Source organism: Leiobunum rupestre, chromosome 1 (genome assembly GCF_980474605.1).
Source record: "Leiobunum rupestre chromosome 1, qqLeiRupe1.1.hap1, whole genome shotgun sequence".
Classification (NCBI taxonomy): Eukaryota; Metazoa; Arthropoda; class Arachnida; order Opiliones; family Sclerosomatidae; genus Leiobunum; species Leiobunum rupestre.
This window is the reverse complement of record NC_143384.1, coordinates 64,044,199-64,065,027: the sequence shown is the minus strand read 5'-3', so window position 1 is coordinate 64,065,027 and position 20,829 is coordinate 64,044,199. Positions and strand designations below refer to the sequence as shown.

The following is a 20,829-nucleotide window of genomic DNA, read 5'->3' as shown; positions in this document are numbered from 1 at the left end:
ACTGAACAAGGTTTTATAACGACATAAGAACTGGCTAAGGTCTTAATGCAGCACACAAAATTTCCCGTGGGAAACCGTCATTGGTTGGCCTTTAAGTGCGGTTTTAATTATCAGACCACCCAAGAAAGTCAGGTTCGATTCATTTTTTTGAAAACATGAAAAACAGTTTCTATGCAATAGAAAAAAAATTAAAAGATTTTTATACAACATTTTTTATTTAAATTCCAGTATGGGCAACGAGTAACAACGAAAAGGACTCTGACTATATGTCATTTTGAACAACGCCTGGCGAACAGACGTAAGTAGTTTAATATATGGATTTGGAAATAAATAACTTCCGCTTTTTTTCAAGGTCACGAATTTATCACAAACCACATCCGTCGAACGTTTCTTAACTTCCCGCAAAAGGTTAAGCACCCGATTCATTTTTTTGAAAACATGAAAAACAGTTTCTATGCAATAGAAAAAAAATTAAAAATTTTTATACAACATTTTTTATTTAAATTCCAGTATGGGCAACGAGTAACAACGAAAAGGACTCTGACTATATGTCATTTTGAACAACGCCTGGCGAACAGACGTAAGTAGTTTAATATATGGATTTGGAAATAAATAACTTCCGCTTTTTTTCAAGGTCACGAATTTATCGCAAACCACATCCGTCGAACGTTTCTTAACTTCCCGCAAAAGGTTAAGCACCCGAACTGGGGCTCGAACCCAGGACGTTAAGTTAAGAGCCTAACGCTCTACCGACTGAGCTACACGGGCGACCCTCAGCGGGCAAAATCGTAACGTCATAACATTCAATAAAACCGACAACGAAATTTAAAAATTTTAGTTTTCTTCAAACAGGCTTCCTTCTTAAACTGTGGCTTCAACAGAGGCTCTTTAGGTTAAAACCCTCAAGCTTTACCGACTAAGCTATCCTGGCTCTTCCAGCGCTCATCTTCTTGCTTCAACAGAGGCTCTTTAAGTTAAAACCCTCAAGCTTCACCGACTAAGCTATCCTGGCTCTTCCAGCGCTCATCTTCTTGAAAATTGCGGATAATTTCATTTTATTCATTTTCTTCTGTTAATATATTAAAAGCCCTTTTTATTCATATGTTAAAAAAGGAACGTCATTATGATTGAAAGTTTCCACCTTGGCAACTGGCGCTGACTATAAATTGAGGCGTCCATTAGTTATCCAGCGTCTTGGAAGCATAAATTAGAGGATTTTATGAGGGTGGAGACTCTGACGATCATCGGGCTGTGGAGATATAACTACCGCGTGAATTTTGCCGTCAGTATGGGGCACTCGGAGAGCCCAAACTGAACAAGGTTTTATAACGACATAAGAACTGGCTAAGGCCTTAATGCAGCACACAAAATTTCCCGTGGGAAACCGTCATTGGTTGGCCTTTAAGTGCGGTTTTAATTATCAGACCACCCAAGAAAGTCAGGTTCGATTCATTTTTTTGAAAACATGAAAAACAGTTTCTATGCAATAGAAAAAAAATTAAAAGATTTTTATACAACATTTTTTATTTAAATTCCAGTATGGGCAACGAGTAACAACGAAAAGGACTCTGACTATATGTCATTTTGAACAACGCCTGGCGAACAGACGTAAGTAGTTTAATATATGGATTTGGAAATAAATAACTTCCGCTTTTTTTCAAGGTCACGAATTTATTGCAAACCACATCCGTCGAACGTTTCTTAACTTCCCGCAAAAGGTTAAGCACCCGAACTGGGGCTCGAACCCAGGACCGTTAAGTTAAGAGCCTAACGCTCTACCGACTGAGCTACACGGGCGACCCTCAGCGGGCAAAATCGTAACGTCATAACATTCAATAAAACCGACAACGAAATTTAAAAATTTTAGTTTTCTTCAAACAGGCTTCCTTCTTAAACTGTGGCTTCAACAGAGGCTCTTTAGGTTAAAACCCTCAAGCTTTACCGACTAAGCTATCCTGGCTCTTCCAGCGCTCATCTTCTTGCTTCAACAGAGGCTCTTTAAGTTAAAACCCTCAAGCTTCACCGACTAAGCTATCCTGGCTCTTCCAGCGCTCATCGTCTTGAAAATTGCGGATAATTTCATTTTATTCATTTTCTTCTGTTAATATATTAAAAGCCCTTTTTATTCATATGTTAAAAAAGGAACGTCATTATGATTGAAAGTTTCCACCTTGGCAACTGGCGCTGACTATAAATTGAGGCGTCCATTAGTTATCCAGCGTCTTGGAAGCATAAATTAGAGGATTTTATGAGGGTGGAGACTCTGACGATCATCGGGCTGTGGAGATATAACTACCGCGTGAATTTTGCCGTCAGTATGGGGCACTCGGAGAGCCCAAACTGAACAAGGTTTTATAACGACATAAGAACTGGCTAAGGTCTTAATGCAGCACACAAAATTTCCCGTGGGAAACCGTCATTGGTTGGCCTTTAAGGGCGGTTTTAATTATCAGACCACCCAAGAAAGTCAGGTTCGATTCATTTTTTTGAAAACATGAAAAACAGTTTCTATGCAATAGAAAAAAAATTAAAAGATTTTTATACAACATTTTTTATTTAAATTCCAGTATGGGCAACGAGTAACAACGAAAAGGACTCTGACTATATGTCATTTTGAACAACGCCTGGCGAACAGACGTAAGTAGTTTAATATATGGATTTGGAAATAAATAACTTCCGCTTTTTTTCAAGGTCACGAATTTATCGCAAACCACATCCGTCGAACGTTTCTTAACTTCCCGCAAAAGGTTAAGCACCCGATTCATTTTTTTGAAAACATGAAAAACAGTTTCTATGCAATAGAAAAAAAATTAAAAGATTTTTATACAACATTTTTTATTTAAATTCCAGTATGGGCAACGAGTAACAACGAAAAGGACTCTGACTATATGTCATTTTGAACAACGCCTGGCGAACAGACGTAAGTAGTTTAATATATGGATTTGGAAATAAATAACTTCCGCTTTTTTTCAAGGTCACGAATTTATTGCAAACCACATCCGTCGAACGTTTCTTAACTTCCCGCAAAAGGTTAAGCACCCGAACTGGGGCTCGAACCCAGGACCGTTAAGTTAAGAGCCTAACGCTCTACCGACTGAGCTACACGGGCGACCCTCAGCGGGCAAAATCGTAACGTCATAACATTCAATAAAACCGACAACGAAATTTAAAAATTTTAGTTTTCTTCAAACAGGCTTCCTTCTTAAACTGTGGCTTCAACAGAGGCTCTTTAGGTTAAAACCCTCAAGCTTTACCGACTAAGCTATCCTGGCTCTTCCAGCGCTCATCTTCTTGCTTCAACAGAGGCTCTTTAAGTTAAAACCCTCAAGCTTCACCGACTAAGCTATCCTGGCTCTTCCAGCGCTCATCGTCTTGAAAATTGCGGATAATTTCATTTTATTCATTTTCTTCTGTTAATATATTAAAAGCCCTTTTTATTCATATGTTAAAAAAGGAACGTCATTATGATTGAAAGTTTCCACCTTGGCAACTGGCGCTGACTATAAATTGAGGCGTCCATTAGTTATCCAGCGTCTTGGAAGCATAAATTAGAGGATTTTATGAGGGTGGAGACTCTGACGATCATCGGGCTGTGGAGATATAACTACCGCGTGAATTTTGCCGTCAGTATGGGGCACTCGGAGAGCCCAAACTGAACAAGGTTTTATAACGACATAAGAACTGGCTAAGGTCTTAATGCAGCACACAAAATTTCCCGTGGGAAACCGTCATTGGTTGGCCTTTAAGGGCGGTTTTAATTATCAGACCACCCAAGAAAGTCAGGTTCGATTCATTTTTTTGAAAACATGAAAAACAGTTTCTATGCAATAGAAAAAAAATTAAAAGATTTTTATACAACATTTTTTATTTAAATTCCAGTATGGGCAACGAGTAACAACGAAAAGGACTCTGACTATATGTCATTTTGAACAACGCCTGGCGAACAGACGTAAGTAGTTTAATATATGGATTTGGAAATAAATAACTTCCGCTTTTTTTCAAGGTCACGAATTTATCGCAAACCACATCCGTCGAACGTTTCTTAACTTCCCGCAAAAGGTTAAGCACCCGATTCATTTTTTTGAAAACATGAAAAACAGTTTCTATGCAATAGAAAAAAAATTAAAAGATTTTTATACAACATTTTTTATTTAAATTCCAGTATGGGCAACGAATAACAACGAAAAGGACTCTGACTATATGTCATTTTGAACAACGCCTGGCGAACAGACGTAAGTAGTTTAATATATGGATTTGGAAATAAATAACTTCCGCTTTTTTTCAAGGTCACGAATTTATCGCAAACCACATCCGTCGAACGTTTCTTAACTTCCCGCAAAAGGTTAAGCACCCGAACTGGGGCTCGAACCCAGGACCGTTAAGTTAAGAGCCTAACGCTCTACCGACTGAGCTACACGGGCGACCCTCAGCGGGCAAAATCGTAACGTCATAACATTCAATAAAACCGACAACGAAATTTAAAAATTTTAGTTTTCTTCAAACAGGCTTCCTTCTTAAACTGTGGCTTCAACAGAGGCTCTTTAGGTTAAAACCCTCAAGCTTTACCGACTAAGCTATCCTGGCTCTTCCAGCGCTCATCTTCTTGCTTCAACAGAGGCTCTTTAAGTTAAAACCCTCAAGCTTCACCGACTAAGCTATCCTGGCTCTTCCAGCGCTCATCGTCTTGAAAATTGCGGATAATTTCATTTTATTCATTTTCTTCTGTTAATATATTAAAAGCCCTTTTTATTCATATGTTAAAAAAGGAACGTCATTATGATTGAAAGTTTCCACCTTGGCAACTGGCGCTGACTATAAATTGAGGCGTCCATTAGTTATCCAGCGTCTTGGAAGCATAAATTAGAGGATTTTATGAGGGTGGAGACTCTGACGATCATCGGGCTGTGGAGATATAACTACCGCGTGAATTTTGCCGTCAGTATGGGGCACTCGGAGAGCCCAAACTGAACAAGGTTTTATAACGACATAAGAACTGGCTAAGGTCTTAATGCAGCACACAAAATTTCCCGTGGGAAACCGTCATTGGTTGGCCTTTAAGTGCGGTTTTAATTATCAGACCACCCAAGAAAGTCAGGTTCGATTCATTTTTTTGAAAACATGAAAAACAGTTTCTATGCAATAGAAAAAAAATTAAAAGATTTTTATACAACATTTTTTATTTAAATTCCAGTATGGGCAACGAGTAACAACGAAAAGGACTCTGACTATATGTCATTTTGAACAACGCCTGGCGAACAGACGTAAGTAGTTTAATATATGGATTTGGAAATAAATAACTTCCGCTTTTTTTCAAGGTCACGAATTTATCGCAAACCACATCCGTCGAACGTTTCTTAACTTCCCGCAAAAGGTTAAGCACCCGATTCATTTTTTTGAAAACATGAAAAACAGTTTCTATGCAATAGAAAAAAAATTAAAAGATTTTTATACAACATTTTTTATTTAAATTCCAGTATGGGCAACGAGTAACAACGAAAAGGACTCTGACTATATGTCATTTTGAACAACGCCTGGCGAACAGACGTAAGTAGTTTAATATATGGATTTGGAAATAAATAACTTCCGCTTTTTTTCAAGGTCACGAATTTATCGCAAACCACATCCGTCGAACGTTTCTTAACTTCCCGCAAAACGTTAAGCACCCGAATTGGGGCTCGAACCCAGGACCGTCAGGTTAAGAGCCTAACGCTCTACCGACTGAGCTACACGGGCGACCCTCAGCGGGCAAAATCGTAACGTCATAACATTCAATAAAACCGACAACGAAATTTAAAAATTTTAGTTTTCTTCAAACAGGCTTCCTTCTTAAACTGTGGCTTCAACAGAGGCTCTTTAGGTTAAAACCCTCAAGCTTTACCAACTAAGCTATCCTGGCTCTTCCAGTGCTCATCTTCTTGCTTCAACAGAGGCTCTTTAGGTTAAAACCCTCAAGCTTTACCGACTAAGCTATCCTGGCTCTTTCAGCGCTCACCTTCTTGAAAATTGCGGATAATTTCATTTTATTCATTTTCTTCTGTTAATATATTAAAAGCCCTTTTTATTCATATGTTAAAAAAGGAACGTCATTATGATTGAAAGTTTCCACCTTGGCAACTGGCGCTGACTATAAATTGAGGCGTCCATTAGTTATCCAGCGTCTTGGAAGCATAAATTAGAGGATTTTATGAGGGTGGAGACTCTGACGATCATCGGGCTGTGGAGATATAACTACCGCGTGAATTTTGCCGTCAGTATGGGGCACTCGGAGAGCCCAAACTGAACAAGGTTTTATAACGACATAAGAACTGGCTAAGGTCTTAATGCAGCACACAAAATTTCCCGTGGGAAACCGTCATTGGTTGGCCTTTAAGTGCGGTTTTAATTATCAGACCACCCAAGAAAGTCAGGTTCGATTCATTTTTTTGAAAACATGAAAAACAGTTTCTATGCAATAGAAAAAAAATTAAAGATTTTTATACAACATTTTTTATTTAAATTCCAGTATGGGCAACGAGTAACAACGAAAAGGACTCTGACTATATGTCATTTTGAACAACGCCTGGCGAACAGACGTAAGTAGTTTAATATATGGATTTGGAAATAAATAACTTCCGCTTTTTTTCAAGGTCACGAATTTATCGCAAACCACATCCGTCGAACGTTTCTTAACTTCCCGCAAAAGGTTAAGCACCCGATTCATTTTTTTGAAAACATGAAAAACAGTTTCTATGCAATAGAAAAAAAATTAAAAGATTTTTATACAACATTTTTTATTTAAATTCCAGTATGGGCAACGAGTAACAACGAAAAGGACTCTGACTATATGTCATTTTGAACAACGCCTGGCGAACAGACGTAAGTAGTTTAATATATGGATTTGGAAATAAATAACTTCCGCTTTTTTTCAAGGTCACGAATTTATCGCAAACCACATCCGTCGAACGTTTCTTAACTTCCCGCAAAAGGTTAAGCACCCGAACTGGGGCTCGAACCCAGGACCGTTAAGTTAAGAGCCTAACGCTCTACCGACTGAGCTACACGGGCGACCCTCAGCGGGCAAAATCGTAACGTCATAACATTCAATAAAACCGACAACGAAATTTAAAAATTTTAGTTTTCTTCAAACAGGCTTCCTTCTTAAACAGTGGCTTCAACAGAGGCTCTTTAGGTTAAAACCCTCAAGCTTTACCGACTAAGCTATCCTGGCTCTTCCAGCGCTCATCTTCTTGCTTCAACAGAGGCTCTTTAAGTTAAAACCCTCAAGCTTCACCGACTAAGCTATCCTGGCTCTTCCAGCGCTCATCGTCTTGAAAATTGCGGATAATTTCATTTTATTCATTTTCTTCTGTTAATATATTAAAAGCCCTTTTTATTCATATGTTAAAAAAGGAACGTCATTATGATTGAAAGTTTCCACCTTGGCAACTGGCGCTGACTATAAATTGAGGCGTCCATTAGTTATCCAGCGTCTTGGAAGCATAAATTAGAGGATTTTATGAGGGTGGAGACTCTGACGATCATCGGGCTGTGGAGATATAACTACCGCGTGAATTTTGCCGTCAGTATGGGGCACTCGGAGAGCCCAAACTGAACAAGGTTTTATAACGACATAAGAACTGGCTAAGGTCTTAATGCAGCACACAAAATTTCCCGTGGGAAACCGTCATTGGTTGGCCTTTAAGTGCGGTTTTAATTATCAGACCACCCAAGAAAGTCAGGTTTGATTTTTTTTTTGAAAACATGAAAAACAGTTTCTATGCAATAGAAAAAAATTAAAAGATTTTTATACAACATTTTTTATTTAAATTCCAGTATGGGCAACGAGTAACAACGAAAAGGACTCTGACTATATGTCATTTTGAACAACGCCTAGCGAACAGACGTAAGTAGTTCAATATTTGGATTTGGAAATAGATAACTTCCGCTTTTTTCAAGGTCACGAATTTATCGCAAACCACATCCGTCGAACGTTTCTTAACTTCCCGCAAAAGGTTAAGCACCCGTACTGGGGCTCGAACCCAGGACCGTTAAGTTAAGAGCCTAACGCTCTACCGACTGAGCTACACGGGCGACCCTCAGCGGGCAAAATCGTAACGTCATAACATTCAATAAAACCGACAACGAAATTTAAAAATTTTAGTTTTCTTCAAACAGGCTTCCTTCTTAAACTGTGGCTTCAACATAGGCTCTTTAGGTTAAAACCCTCAAGCTTTACCAACTAAGCTATCCTGGCTCTTCCAGTGCTCATCTTCTTGCTTCAACAGAGGCTCTTTAGGTTAAAACCCTCAAGCTTTACCGACTAAGCTATCCTGGCTCTTTCAGCGCTCATCTTCTTGAAAATTGCGGATAATTTCTTTTTATTCATTTTCTTCTGTTAATATATTAAAAGCCCTTTTTATTCATATGTTAAAAAAAGGACGTCATTATGATTGAAAGTTTCCACCTTGGCAACTGGCGCTGACTAGGAATTGAGGCGTCCATTAGTTATCCAGCGTCTTGGAAGCATAAATTAGAGGACTTTATGAGGGTCGAGATTCTGACGATCATCGGGCTGTGGAGATATAACTACCGCGTGAATTTTGCCGTCAGTATGGGGCACTCGGAGAGCCCAATCTGAACAAGGTTTTATAACGACATAAGAACTGGCTAAGGTCTTAATGCAGCACACAAAATTTCCCGTGGGAAACCGTCATTGGTTGGCCTTTAAGTGCGGTTTTAATTATCAGACCACCCAAGAAAGTCAGGTTCGATTCATTTTTTTGAAAACATGAAAAACAGTTTCTATGCAATAGAAAAAAATTAAAAGATTTTTATAGAACATTTTTTATTTAAATTCCAGTATGGGCAACGAGTAACAACGAAAAGGACTCTGACTATATGTCATTTTGAACAACGCCTGGCGAACAGACGTAAGTAGTTCAATATTTGGATTTGTAAATAGATAACTTCCGCTTTTTTCAAGGTCACGAATTTATCGCAAACCACATCCGTCGAACGTTTCTTAACTTCCCGCAAAAGGTTAAGCACCCGTACTGGGGCTCGAACCCAGGACCGTTAAGTTAAGAGCCTAACGCTCTACCGACTGAGCTACACGGGCGACCCTCAGCGGGCAAAATCGTAACGTCATAACATTCAATAAAACCGACAACGAAATTTAAAAATTTTAGTTTTCTTCAAACAGGCTTCCTTCTTAAACTGTGGCTTCAACAGAGGCTCTTTAGGTTAAAACCCTCAAGCTTTACCGACTAAGCTATCCTGGCTCTTCCAGCGCTCATCTTCTTGCTTCAACAGAGGCTCTTTAAGTTAAAACCCTCAAGCTTCACCGACTAAGCTATCCTGGCTCTTCCAGCGCTCATCTTCTTGAAAATTGCGGATAATTTCATTTTATTCATTTTCTTCTGTTAATATATTAAAAGCCCTTTTTATTCATATGTTAAAAAAGGAACGTCATTATGATTGAAAGTTTCCACCTTGGCAACTGGCGCTGACTATAAATTGAGGCGTCCATTAGTTATCCAGCGTCTTGGAAGCATAAATTAGAGGATTTTATGAGGGTGGAGACTCTGACGATCATCGGGCTGTGGAGATATAACTACCGCGTGAATTTTGCCGTCAGTATGGGGCACTCGGAGAGCCCAAACTGAACAAGGTTTTATAACGACATAAGAACTGGCTAAGGCCTTAATGCAGCACACAAAATTTCCCGTGGGAAACCGTCATTGGTTGGCCTTTAAGTGCGGTTTTAATTATCAGACCACCCAAGAAAGTCAGGTTCGATTCATTTTTTTGAAAACATGAAAAACAGTTTCTATGCAATAGAAAAAAAATTAAAAGATTTTTATACAACATTTTTTATTTAAATTCCAGTATGGGCAACGAGTAACAACGAAAAGGACTCTGACTATATGTCATTTTGAACAACGCCTGGCGAACAGACGTAAGTAGTTTAATATATGGATTTGGAAATAAATAACTTCCGCTTTTTTTCAAGGTCACGAATTTATCGCAAACCACATCCGTCGAACGTTTCTTAACTTCCCGCAAAAGGTTAAGCACCCGAACTGGGGCTCGAACCCAGGACCGTTAAGTTAAGAGCCTAACGCTCTACCGACTGAGCTACACGGGCGACCCTCAGCGGGCAAAATCGTAACGTCATAACATTCAATAAAACCGACAACGAAATTTAAAAATTTTAGTTTTCTTCAAACAGGCTTCCTTCTTAAACTGTGGCTTCAACAGAGGCTCTTTAGGTTAAAACCCTCAAGCTTTACCGACTAAGCTATCCTGGCTCTTCCAGCGCTCATCTTCTTGCTTCAACAGAGGCTCTTTAAGTTAAAACCCTCAAGCTTCACCGACTAAGCTATCCTGGCTCTTCCAGCGCTCATCGTCTTGAAAATTGCGGATAATTTCATTTTATTCATTTTCTTCTGTTAATATATTAAAAGCCGTTTTTATTCATATGTTAAAAAAGGAACGTCATTATGATTGAAAGTTTCCACCTTGGCAACTGGCGCTGACTATAAATTGAGGCGTCCATTAGTTATCCAGCGTCTTGGAAGCATAAATTAGAGGATTTTATGAGGGTGGAGACTCTGACGATCATCGGGCTGTGGAGATATAACTACCGCGTGAATTTTGCCGTCAGTATGGGGCACTCGGAGAGCCCAAACTGAACAAGGTTTTATAACGACATAAGAACTGGCTAAGGTCTTAATGCAGCACACAAAATTTCCCGTGGGAAACCGTCATTGGTTGGCCTTTAAGTGCGGTTTTAATTATCAGACCACCCAAGAAAGTCAGGTTCGATTCATTTTTTTGAAAACATGAAAAACAGTTTCTATGCAATAGAAAAAAAATTAAAAGATTTTTATACAACATTTTTTATTTAAATTCCAGTATGGGCAACGAGTAACAACGAAAAGGACTCTGACTATATGTCATTTTGAACAACGCCTGGCGAACAGACGTAAGTAGTTTAATATATGGATTTGGAAATAAATAACTTCCGCTTTTTTTCAAGGTCACGAATTTATCGCAAACCACATCCGTCGAACGTTTCTTAACTTCCCGCAAAAGGTTAAGCACCCGATTCATTTTTTTGAAAACATGAAAAACAGTTTCTATGCAATAGAAAAAAAATTAAAAGATTTTTATACAACATTTTTTATTTAAATTTCAGTATGGGCAACGAGTAACAACGAAAAGGACTCTGACTATATGTCATTTTGAACAACGCCTGGTGAACAGACGTAAGTAGTTTAATATATGGATTTGGAAATAAATAACTTCCGCTTTTTTTCAAGGTCACGAATTTATCGCAAACCACATCCGTCGAACGTTTCTTAACTTCCCGCAAAAGGTTAAGCACCCGAACTGCTGCTCGAACCCAGGACCGTTAAGTTAAGAGCCTAACGCTCTACCGACTGAGCTACACGGGCGACCCTCAGCGGGCAAAATCGTAACGTCATAACATTCAATAAAACCGACAACGAAATTTAAAAATTTTAGTTTTCTTCAAACAGGCTTCCTTCTTAAACTGTGGCTTCAACAGAGGCTCTTTAGGTTAAAACCCTCAAGCTTTACCGACTAAGCTATCCTGGCTCTTCCAGCGCTCATCTTCTTGCTTCAACAGAGGCTCTTTAAGTTAAAACCCTCAAGCTTCACCGACTAAGCTATCCTGGCTCTTCCAGCGCTCATCGTCTTGAAAATTGCGGATAATTTCATTTTATTCATTTTCTTCTGTTAATATATTAAAAGCCCTTTTTATTCATATGTTAAAAAAGGAACGTGATTATGATTGAAAGTTTCCACCTTGGCAACTGGCGCTGACTATAAATTGAGGCGTCCATTAGTTATCCAGCGTCTTGGAAGCATAAATTAGAGGATTTTATGAGGGTGGAGACTCTGACGATCATCGGGCTGTGGAGATATAACTACCGCGTGAATTTTGCCGTCAGTATGGGGCACTCGGAGAGCCCAAACTGAACAAGGTTTTATAACGACATAAGAACTGGCTAAGGTCTTAATGCAGCACACAAAATTTCCCGTGGGAAACCGTCATTGGTTGGCCTTTAAGTGCGGTTTTAATTATCAGACCACCCAAGAAAGTCAGGTTCGATTCATTTTTTTGAAAACATGAAAAACAGTTTCTATGCAATAGAAAAAAAATTAAAAGATTTTTATACAACATTTTTTATTTAAATTCCAGTATGGGCAACGAGTAACAACGAAAAGGACTCTGACTATATGTCATTTTGAACAACGCCTGGCGAACAGACGTAAGTAGTTTAATATATGGATTTGGAAATAAATAACTTCCGCTTTTTTTCAAGGTCACGAATTTATCGCAAACCACATCCGTCGAACGTTTCTTAACTTCCCGCAAAAGGTTAAGCACCCGCTTCATTTTTTTGAAAACATGAAAAACAGTTTCTATGCAATAGAAAAAAAATTAAAAGATTTTTATACAACATTTTTTATTTAAATTTCAGTATGGGCAACGAGTAACAACGAAAAGGACTCTGACTATATGTCATTTTGAACAACGCCTGGTGAACAGACGTAAGTAGTTTAATATATGGATTTGGAAATAAATAACTTCCGCTTTTTTTCAAGGTCACGAATTTTTCGCAAACCACATCCGTCGAACGTTTCTTAACTTCCCGCAAAAGGTTAAGCACCCGAACTGGGGCTCGAACCCAGGACCGTTAAGTTAAGAGCCTAACGCTCTACCGACTGAGCTACACGGGCGACCCTCAGCGGGCAAAATCGTAACGTCATAACATTCAATAAAACCGACAACGAAATTTAAAAATTTTAGTTTTCTTCAAACAGGCTTCCTTCTTAAACTGTGGCTTCAACAGAGGCTCTTTAGGTTAAAACCCTCAAGCTTTACCGACTAAGCTATCCTGGCTCTTCCAGCGCTCATCTTCTTGCTTCAACAGAGGCTCTTTAAGTTAAAACCCTCAAGCTTCACCGACTAAGCTATCCTGGCTCTTCCAGCGCTCATCGTCTTGAAAATTGCGGATAATTTCATTTTATTCATTTTCTTCTGTTAATATATTAAAAGCCGTTTTTATTCATATGTTAAAAAAGGAACGTCATTATGATTGAAAGTTTCCACCTTGGCAACTGGCGCTGACTATAAATTGAGGCGTCCATTAGTTATCCAGCGTCTTGGAAGCATAAATTAGAGGATTTTATGAGGGTGGAGACTCTGACGATCATCGGGCTGTGGAGATATAACTACCGCGTGAATTTTGCCGTCAGTATGGGGCACTCGGAGAGCCCAAACTGAACAAGGTTTTATAACGACATAAGAACTGGCTAAGGTCTTAATGCAGCACACAAAATTTCCCGTGGGAAACCGTCATTGGTTGGCCTTTAAGTGCGGTTTTAATTATCAGACCACCCAAGAAAGTCAGGTTCGATTCATTTTTTTGAAAACATGAAAAACAGTTTCTATGCAATAGAAAAAAAATTAAAAGATTTTTATACAACATTTTTTATTTAAATTCCAGTATGGGCAACGAGTAACAACGAAAAGGACTCTGACTATATGTCATTTTGAACAACGCCTGGCGAACAGACGTAAGTAGTTTAATATATGGATTTGGAAATAAATAACTTCCGCTTTTTTTCAAGGTCACGAATTTATCGCAAACCACATCCGTCGAACGTTTCTTAACTTCCCGCAAAAGGTTAAGCACCCGCTTCATTTTTTTGAAAACATGAAAAACAGTTTCTATGCAATAGAAAAAAAATTAAAAGATTTTTATACAACATTTTTTATTTAAATTTCAGTATGGGCAACGAGTAACAACGAAAAGGACTCTGACTATATGTCATTTTGAACAACGCCTGGTGAACAGACGTAAGTAGTTTAATATATGGATTTGGAAATAAATAACTTCCGCTTTTTTTCAAGGTCACGAATTTTTCGCAAACCACATCCGTCGAACGTTTCTTAACTTCCCGCAAAAGGTTAAGCACCCGAACTGGGGCTCGAACCCAGGACCGTTAAGTTAAGAGCCTAACGCTCTACCGACTGAGCTACACGGGCGACCCTCAGCGGGCAAAATCGTAACGTCATAACATTCAATAAAACCGACAACGAAATTTAAAAATTTTAGTTTTCTTCAAACAGGCTTCCTTCTTAAACTGTGGCTTCAACAGAGGCTCTTTAGGTTAAAACCCTCAAGCTTTACCGACTAAGCTATCCTGGCTCTTCCAGCGCTCATCTTCTTGCTTCAACAGAGGCTCTTTAAGTTAAAACCCTCAAGCTTCACCGACTAAGCTATCCTGGCTCTTCCAGCGCTCATCGTCTTGAAAATTGCGGATAATTTCATTTTATTCATTTTCTTCTGTTAATATATTAAAAGCCGTTTTTATTCATATGTTAAAAAAGGAACGTCATTATGATTGAAAGTTTCCACCTTGGCAACTGGCGCTGACTATAAATTGAGGCGTCCATTAGTTATCCAGCGTCTTGGAAGCATAAATTAGAGGATTTTATGAGGGTGGAGACTCTGACGATCATCGGGCTGTGGAGATATAACTACCGCGTGAATTTTGCCGTCAGTATGGGGCACTCGGAGAGCCCAAACTGAACAAGGTTTTATAACGACATAAGAACTGGCTAAGGTCTTAATGCAGCACACAAAATTTCCCGTGGGAAACCGTCATTGGTTGGCCTTTAAGTGCGGTTTTAATTATCAGACCACCCAAGAAAGTCAGGTTCGATTCATTTTTTTGAAAACATGAAAAACAGTTTCTATGCAATAGAAAAAAAATTAAAAGATTTTTATACAACATTTTTTATTTAAATTCCAGTATGGGCAACGAGTAACAACGAAAAGGACTCTGACTATATGTCATTTTGAACAACGCCTGGCGAACAGACGTAAGTAGTTTAATATATGGATTTGGAAATAAATAACTTCCGCTTTTTTTCAAGGTCACGAATTTATCGCAAACCACATCCGTCGAACGTTTCTTAACTTCCCGCAAAAGGTTAAGCACCCGATTCATTTTTTTGAAAACATGAAAAACAGTTTCTATGCAATAGAAAAAAAATTAAAAGATTTTTATACAACATTTTTTATTTAAATTTCAGTATGGGCAACGAGTAACAACGAAAAGGACTCTGACTATATGTCATTTTGAACAACGCCTGGTGAACAGACGTAAGTAGTTTAATATATGGATTTGGAAATAAATAACTTCCGCTTTTTTTCAAGGTCACGAATTTATCGCAAACCACATCCGTCGAACGTTTCTTAACTTCCCGCAAAAGGTTAAGCACCCGAACTGCTGCTCGAACCCAGGACCGTTAAGTTAAGAGCCTAACGCTCTACCGACTGAGCTACACGGGCGACCCTCAGCGGGCAAAATCGTAACGTCATAACATTCAATAAAACCGACAACGAAATTTAAAAATTTTAGTTTTCTTCAAACAGGCTTCCTTCTTAAACTGTGGCTTCAACAGAGGCTCTTTAGGTTAAAACCCTCAAGCTTTACCGACTAAGCTATCCTGGCTCTTCCAGCGCTCATCTTCTTGCTTCAACAGAGGCTCTTTAAGTTAAAACCCTCAAGCTTCACCGACTAAGCTATCCTGGCTCTTCCAGCGCTCATCGTCTTGAAAATTGCGGATAATTTCATTTTATTCATTTTCTTCTGTTAATATATTAAAAGCCCTTTTTATTCATATGTTAAAAAAGGAACGTGATTATGATTGAAAGTTTCCACCTTGGCAACTGGCGCTGACTATAAATTGAGGCGTCCATTAGTTATCCAGCGTCTTGGAAGCATAAATTAGAGGATTTTATGAGGGTGGAGACTCTGACGATCATCGGGCTGTGGAGATATAACTACCGCGTGAATTTTGCCGTCAGTATGGGGCACTCGGAGAGCCCAAACTGAACAAGGTTTTATAACGACATAAGAACTGGCTAAGGTCTTAATGCAGCACACAAAATTTCCCGTGGGAAACCGTCATTGGTTGGCCTTTAAGTGCGGTTTTAATTATCAGACCACCCAAGAAAGTCAGGTTCGATTCATTTTTTTGAAAACATGAAAAACAGTTTCTATGCAATAGAAAAAAAATTAAAAGATTTTTATACAACATTTTTTATTTAAATTCCAGTATGGGCAACGAGTAACAACGAAAAGGACTCTGACTATATGTCATTTTGAACAACGCCTGGCGAACAGACGTAAGTAGTTTAATATATGGATTTGGAAATAAATAACTTCCGCTTTTTTTCAAGGTCACGAATTTATCGCAAACCACATCCGTCGAACGTTTCTTAACTTCCCGCAAAAGGTTAAGCACCCGATTCATTTTTTTGAAAACATGAAAAACAGTTTCTATGCAATAGAAAAAAAATTAAAAGATTTTTATACAACATTTTTTATTTAAATTTCAGTATGGGCAACGAGTAACAACGAAAAGGACTCTGACTATATGTCATTTTGAACAACGCCTGGTGAACAGACGTAAGTAGTTTAATATATGGATTTGGAAATAAATAACTTCCGCTTTTTTTCAAGGTCACGAATTTTTCGCAAACCACATCCGTCGAACGTTTCTTAACTTCCCGCAAAAGGTTAAGCACCCGAACTGGGGCTCGAACCCAGGACCGTTAAGTTAAGAGCCTAACGCTCTACCGACTGAGCTACACGGGCGACCCTCAGCGGGCAAAATCGTAACGTCATAACATTCAATAAAACCGACAACGAAATTTAAAAATTTTAGTTTTCTTCAAACAGGCTTCCTTCTTAAACTGTGGCTTCAACAGAGGCTCTTTAGGTTAAAACCCTCAAGCTTTACCGACTAAGCTATCCTGGCTCTTCCAGCGCTCATCTTCTTGCTTCAACAGAGGCTCTTTAAGTTAAAACCCTCAAGCTTCACCGACTAAGCTATCCTGGCTCTTCCAGCGCTCATCTTCTTGAAAATTGCGTATAATTTCATTTTATTCATTTTCTTCTGTTAATATATTAAAAGCCCTTTTTATTCATATGTTAAAAAAGGAACGTCATTATGATTGAAAGTTTCCACCTTGGCAACTGGCGCTGACTATAAATTGAGGCGTCCATTAGTTATCCAGCGTCTTGGAAGCATAAATTAGAGGATTTTATGAGGGTGGAGACTCTGACGATCATCGGGCTGTGGAGATATAACTACCGCGTGAATTTTGCCGTCAGTATGGGGCACTCGGAGAGCCCAAACTGAACAAGGTTTTATAACGACATAAGAACTGGCTAAGGCCTTAATGCAGCACACAAAATTTCCCGTGGGAAACCGTCATTGGTTGGCCTTTAAGTGCGGTTTTAATTATCAGACCACCCAAGAAAGTCAGGTTCGATTCATTTTTTTGAAAACATGAAAAACAGTTTCTATGCAATAGAAAAAAAATTAAAAGATTTTTATACAACATTTTTTATTTAAATTCCAGTATGGGCAACGAGTAACAACGAAAAGGACTCTGACTATATGTCATTTTGAACAACGCCTGGCGAACAGACGTAAGTAGTTTAATATATGGATTTGGAAATAAATAACTTCCGCTTTTTTTCAAGGTCACGAATTTATCGCAAACCACATCCGTCGAACGTTTCTTAACTTCCCGCAAAAGGTTAAGCACCCGAACTGGGGCTCGAACCCAGGACCGTTAAGTTAAGAGCCTAACGCTCTACCGACTGAGCTACACGGGCGACCCTCAGCGGGCAAAATCGTAACGTCATAACATTCAATAAAACCGACAACGAAATTTAAAAATTTTAGTTTTCTTCAAACAGGCTTCCTTCTTAAACTGTGGCTTCAACAGAGGCTCTTTAGGTTAAAACCCTCAAGCTTTACCGACTAAGCTATCCTGGCTCTTCCAGCGCTCATCTTCTTGCTTCAACAGAGGCTCTTTAAGTTAAAACCCTCAAGCTTCACCGACTAAGCTATCCTGGCTCTTCCAGCGCTCATCGTCTTGAAAATTGCGGATAATTTCATTTTATTCATTTTCTTCTGTTAATATATTAAAAGCCCTTTTTATTCATATGTTAAAAAAGGAACGTCATTATGATTGAAAGTTTCCACCTTGGCAACTGGCGCTGACTATAAATTGAGGCGTCCATTAGTTATCCAGCGTCTTGGAAGCATAAATTAGAGGATTTTATGAGGGTGGAGACTCTGACGATCATCGGGCTGTGGAGATATAACTACCGCGTGAATTTTGCCGTCAGTATGGGGCACTCGGAGAGCCCAAACTGAACAAGGTTTTATAACGACATAAGAACTGGCTAAGGTCTTAATGCAGCACACAAAATTTCCCGTGGGAAACCGTCATTGGTTGGCCTTTAAGTGCGGTTTTAATTATCAGACCACCCAAGAAAGTCAGGTTCGATTCATTTTTTTGAAAACATGAAAAACAGTTTCTATGCAATAGAAAAAAAATTAAAAGATTTTTATACAACATTTTTTATTTAAATTCCAGTATGGGCAACGAGTAACAACGAAAAGGACTCTGACTATATGTCATTTTGAACAACGCCTGGTGAACAGACGTAAGTAGTTTAATATATGGATTTGGAAATAAATAACTTCCGCTTTTTTTCAAGGTCACGAATTTATCGCAAACCACATCCGTCGAACGTTTCTTAACTTCCCGCAAAAGGTTAAGCACCCGATTCATTTTTTTGAAAACATGAAAAACAGTTTCTATGCAATAGAAAAAAAATTAAAAGATTTTTATACAACATTTTTTATTTAAATTCCAGTATGGGCAACGAGTAACAACGAAAAGGACTCTGACTATATGTCATTTTGAACAACGCCTGGCGAACAGACGTAAGTAGTTTAATATATGGATTTGGAAATAAATAACTTCCGCTTTTTTTCAAGGTCACGAATTTATCGCAAATCACATCCGTCGAACGTTTCTTAACTTCCCGCAAAAGGTTAAGCACCCGAACTGGGGCTCGAACCCAGGACCGTTAAGTTAAGAGCCTAACGCTCTACCGACTGAGCTACACGGGCGACCCTCAGCGGGCAAAATCGTAACGTCATAACATTCAATAAAACCGACAACGAAATTTAAAAATTTTAGTTTTCTTCAAACAGGCTTCCTTCTAAAACTGTGGCTTCAACAGAGGCTCTTTAGGTTAAAACCCTCAAGCTTTACCGACTAAGCTATCCTGGCTCTTCCAGCGCTCATCTTCTTGCTTCAACAGAGGCTCTTTAAGTTAAAACCCTCAAGCTTCACCGACTAAGCTATCCTGGCTCTTCCAGCGCTCATCTTCTTGAAAATTGCGGATAATTTCATTTTATTCATTTTCTTCTGTTAATATATTAAAAGCCCTTTTTATTCATATGTTAAAAAAGGAACGTCATTATGATTGAAAGTTTCCACCTTGGCAACTGGCGCTGACTATAAATTGAGGCGTCCATTAGTTATCCAGCGTCTTGGAAGCATAAATTAGAGGATTTTATGAGGGTGGAGACTCTGACGATCATCGGGCTGTGGAGATATAACTACCGCGTGAATTTTGCCGTCAGTATGGGGCACTCGGAGAGCCCAAACTGAACAAGGTTTTATAACGACATAAGAACTGGCTAAGGTCTTAATGCAGCACACAAAATTTCCCGTGGGAAACCGTCATTGGTTGGCCTTTAAGTGCGGTTTTAATTATCAGACCACCCAAGAAAGTCAGGTTCGATTCATTTTTTTGAAAACATGAAAAACAGTTTCTATGCAATAGAAAAAAAATTAAAAGATTTTTATACAACATTTTTTATTTAAATTCCAGTATGGGCAACGAGTAACAACGAAAAGGACTCTGACTATATGTCATTTTGAACAACGCCTGGTGAACAGACGTAAGTAGTTTAATATATGGATTTGGAAATAAATAACTTCCGCTTTTTTTCAAGGTCACGAATTTATCGCAAACCACATCCGTCGAACGTTTCTTAACTTCCCGCAAAAGGTTAAGCACCCGATTCATTTTTTTGAAAACATGAAAAACAGTTTCTATGCAATAGAAAAAAAATTAAAAGATTTTTATACAACATTTTTTATTTAAATTCCAGTATGGGCAACGAGTAACAACGAAAAGGACTCTGACTATATGTCATTTTGAACAACGCCTGGCGAACAGACGTAAGTAGTTTAATATATGGATTTGGAAATAAATAACTTCCGCTTTTTTTCAAGGTCACGAATTTATCGCAAATCACATCCGTCGAACGTTTCTTAACTTCCCGCAAAAGGTTAAGCACCCGAACTGGGGCTCGAACCCAGGACCGTTAAGTTAAGAGCCTAACGCTCTACCGACTGAGCTACACGGGCGACCCTCAGCGGGCAAAATCGTAACGTCATAACATTCAATAAAACCGACAACGAAATTTAAAAATTTTAGTTTTCTTCAAACAGGCTTCCTTCTAAAACTGTGGCTTCAACAGAGGCTCTTTAGGTTAAAACCCTCAAGCTTTACCGACTAAGCTATCCTGGCTCTTCCAGCGCTCATCTTCTTGCTTCAACAGAGGCTCTTTAAGTTAAAACCCTCAAGCTTCACCGACTAAGCTATCCTGGCTCTTCCAGCGCTCATCTTCTTGAAAATTGCGGATAATTTCATTTTATTCATTTTCTTCTGTTAATATATTAAAAGCCCTTTTTATTCATATGTTAAAAAAGGAACGTCATTATGATTGAAAGTTTCCACCTTGGCAACTGGCGCTGACTATAAATTGAGGCGTCCATTAGTTATCCAGCGTCTTGGAAGCATAAATTAGAGGATTTTATGAGGGTGGAGACTCTGACGATCATCGGGCTGTGGAGA

At 38.7% G+C, this 20,829-nt stretch overlaps 15 non-coding genes across 15 annotated transcripts; all 15 read right to left on the bottom strand.

Moving 5' to 3' along the window:
• Positions 1-696: 696 nt before the first annotated feature.
• TRNAK-CUU (transfer RNA lysine (anticodon CUU)) lies at positions 697-768 on the bottom strand. Its single transcript has one exon. It is a non-coding gene; the product is annotated as a tRNA-Lys (tRNA).
• Positions 769-1,724: 956 nt separating this feature from the next.
• On the bottom strand, positions 1,725-1,797 carry TRNAK-CUU (transfer RNA lysine (anticodon CUU)). Its single transcript has one exon. It is a non-coding gene; the product is annotated as a tRNA-Lys (tRNA).
• A 1,239-nt stretch (positions 1,798-3,036) lies between these two features.
• TRNAK-CUU (transfer RNA lysine (anticodon CUU)) lies at positions 3,037-3,109 on the bottom strand. The gene has a single exon. It is a non-coding gene; the product is annotated as a tRNA-Lys (tRNA).
• A 1,239-nt stretch (positions 3,110-4,348) lies between these two features.
• Positions 4,349-4,421, bottom strand: TRNAK-CUU (transfer RNA lysine (anticodon CUU)). Its single transcript has one exon. It is a non-coding gene; the product is annotated as a tRNA-Lys (tRNA).
• A 1,239-nt stretch (positions 4,422-5,660) lies between these two features.
• On the bottom strand, positions 5,661-5,733 carry TRNAK-CUU (transfer RNA lysine (anticodon CUU)). Its single transcript has one exon. It is a non-coding gene; the product is annotated as a tRNA-Lys (tRNA).
• A 1,238-nt stretch (positions 5,734-6,971) lies between these two features.
• Positions 6,972-7,044, bottom strand: TRNAK-CUU (transfer RNA lysine (anticodon CUU)). The gene has a single exon. It is a non-coding gene; the product is annotated as a tRNA-Lys (tRNA).
• Positions 7,045-7,997: 953 nt separating this feature from the next.
• TRNAK-CUU (transfer RNA lysine (anticodon CUU)) lies at positions 7,998-8,070 on the bottom strand. Its single transcript has one exon. It is a non-coding gene; the product is annotated as a tRNA-Lys (tRNA).
• Positions 8,071-9,024: 954 nt separating this feature from the next.
• On the bottom strand, positions 9,025-9,097 carry TRNAK-CUU (transfer RNA lysine (anticodon CUU)). The gene has a single exon. It is a non-coding gene; the product is annotated as a tRNA-Lys (tRNA).
• A 956-nt stretch (positions 9,098-10,053) lies between these two features.
• Positions 10,054-10,126, bottom strand: TRNAK-CUU (transfer RNA lysine (anticodon CUU)). The gene has a single exon. It is a non-coding gene; the product is annotated as a tRNA-Lys (tRNA).
• Positions 10,127-12,677: 2,551 nt separating this feature from the next.
• Positions 12,678-12,750, bottom strand: TRNAK-CUU (transfer RNA lysine (anticodon CUU)). The gene has a single exon. It is a non-coding gene; the product is annotated as a tRNA-Lys (tRNA).
• A 1,239-nt stretch (positions 12,751-13,989) lies between these two features.
• Positions 13,990-14,062, bottom strand: TRNAK-CUU (transfer RNA lysine (anticodon CUU)). Its single transcript has one exon. It is a non-coding gene; the product is annotated as a tRNA-Lys (tRNA).
• A 2,551-nt stretch (positions 14,063-16,613) lies between these two features.
• TRNAK-CUU (transfer RNA lysine (anticodon CUU)) lies at positions 16,614-16,686 on the bottom strand. The gene has a single exon. It is a non-coding gene; the product is annotated as a tRNA-Lys (tRNA).
• Positions 16,687-17,642: 956 nt separating this feature from the next.
• On the bottom strand, positions 17,643-17,715 carry TRNAK-CUU (transfer RNA lysine (anticodon CUU)). The gene has a single exon. It is a non-coding gene; the product is annotated as a tRNA-Lys (tRNA).
• A 1,239-nt stretch (positions 17,716-18,954) lies between these two features.
• TRNAK-CUU (transfer RNA lysine (anticodon CUU)) lies at positions 18,955-19,027 on the bottom strand. The gene has a single exon. It is a non-coding gene; the product is annotated as a tRNA-Lys (tRNA).
• Positions 19,028-20,266: 1,239 nt separating this feature from the next.
• On the bottom strand, positions 20,267-20,339 carry TRNAK-CUU (transfer RNA lysine (anticodon CUU)). Its single transcript has one exon. It is a non-coding gene; the product is annotated as a tRNA-Lys (tRNA).
• Between the last annotated feature and the right edge of the window lie 490 nt (positions 20,340-20,829).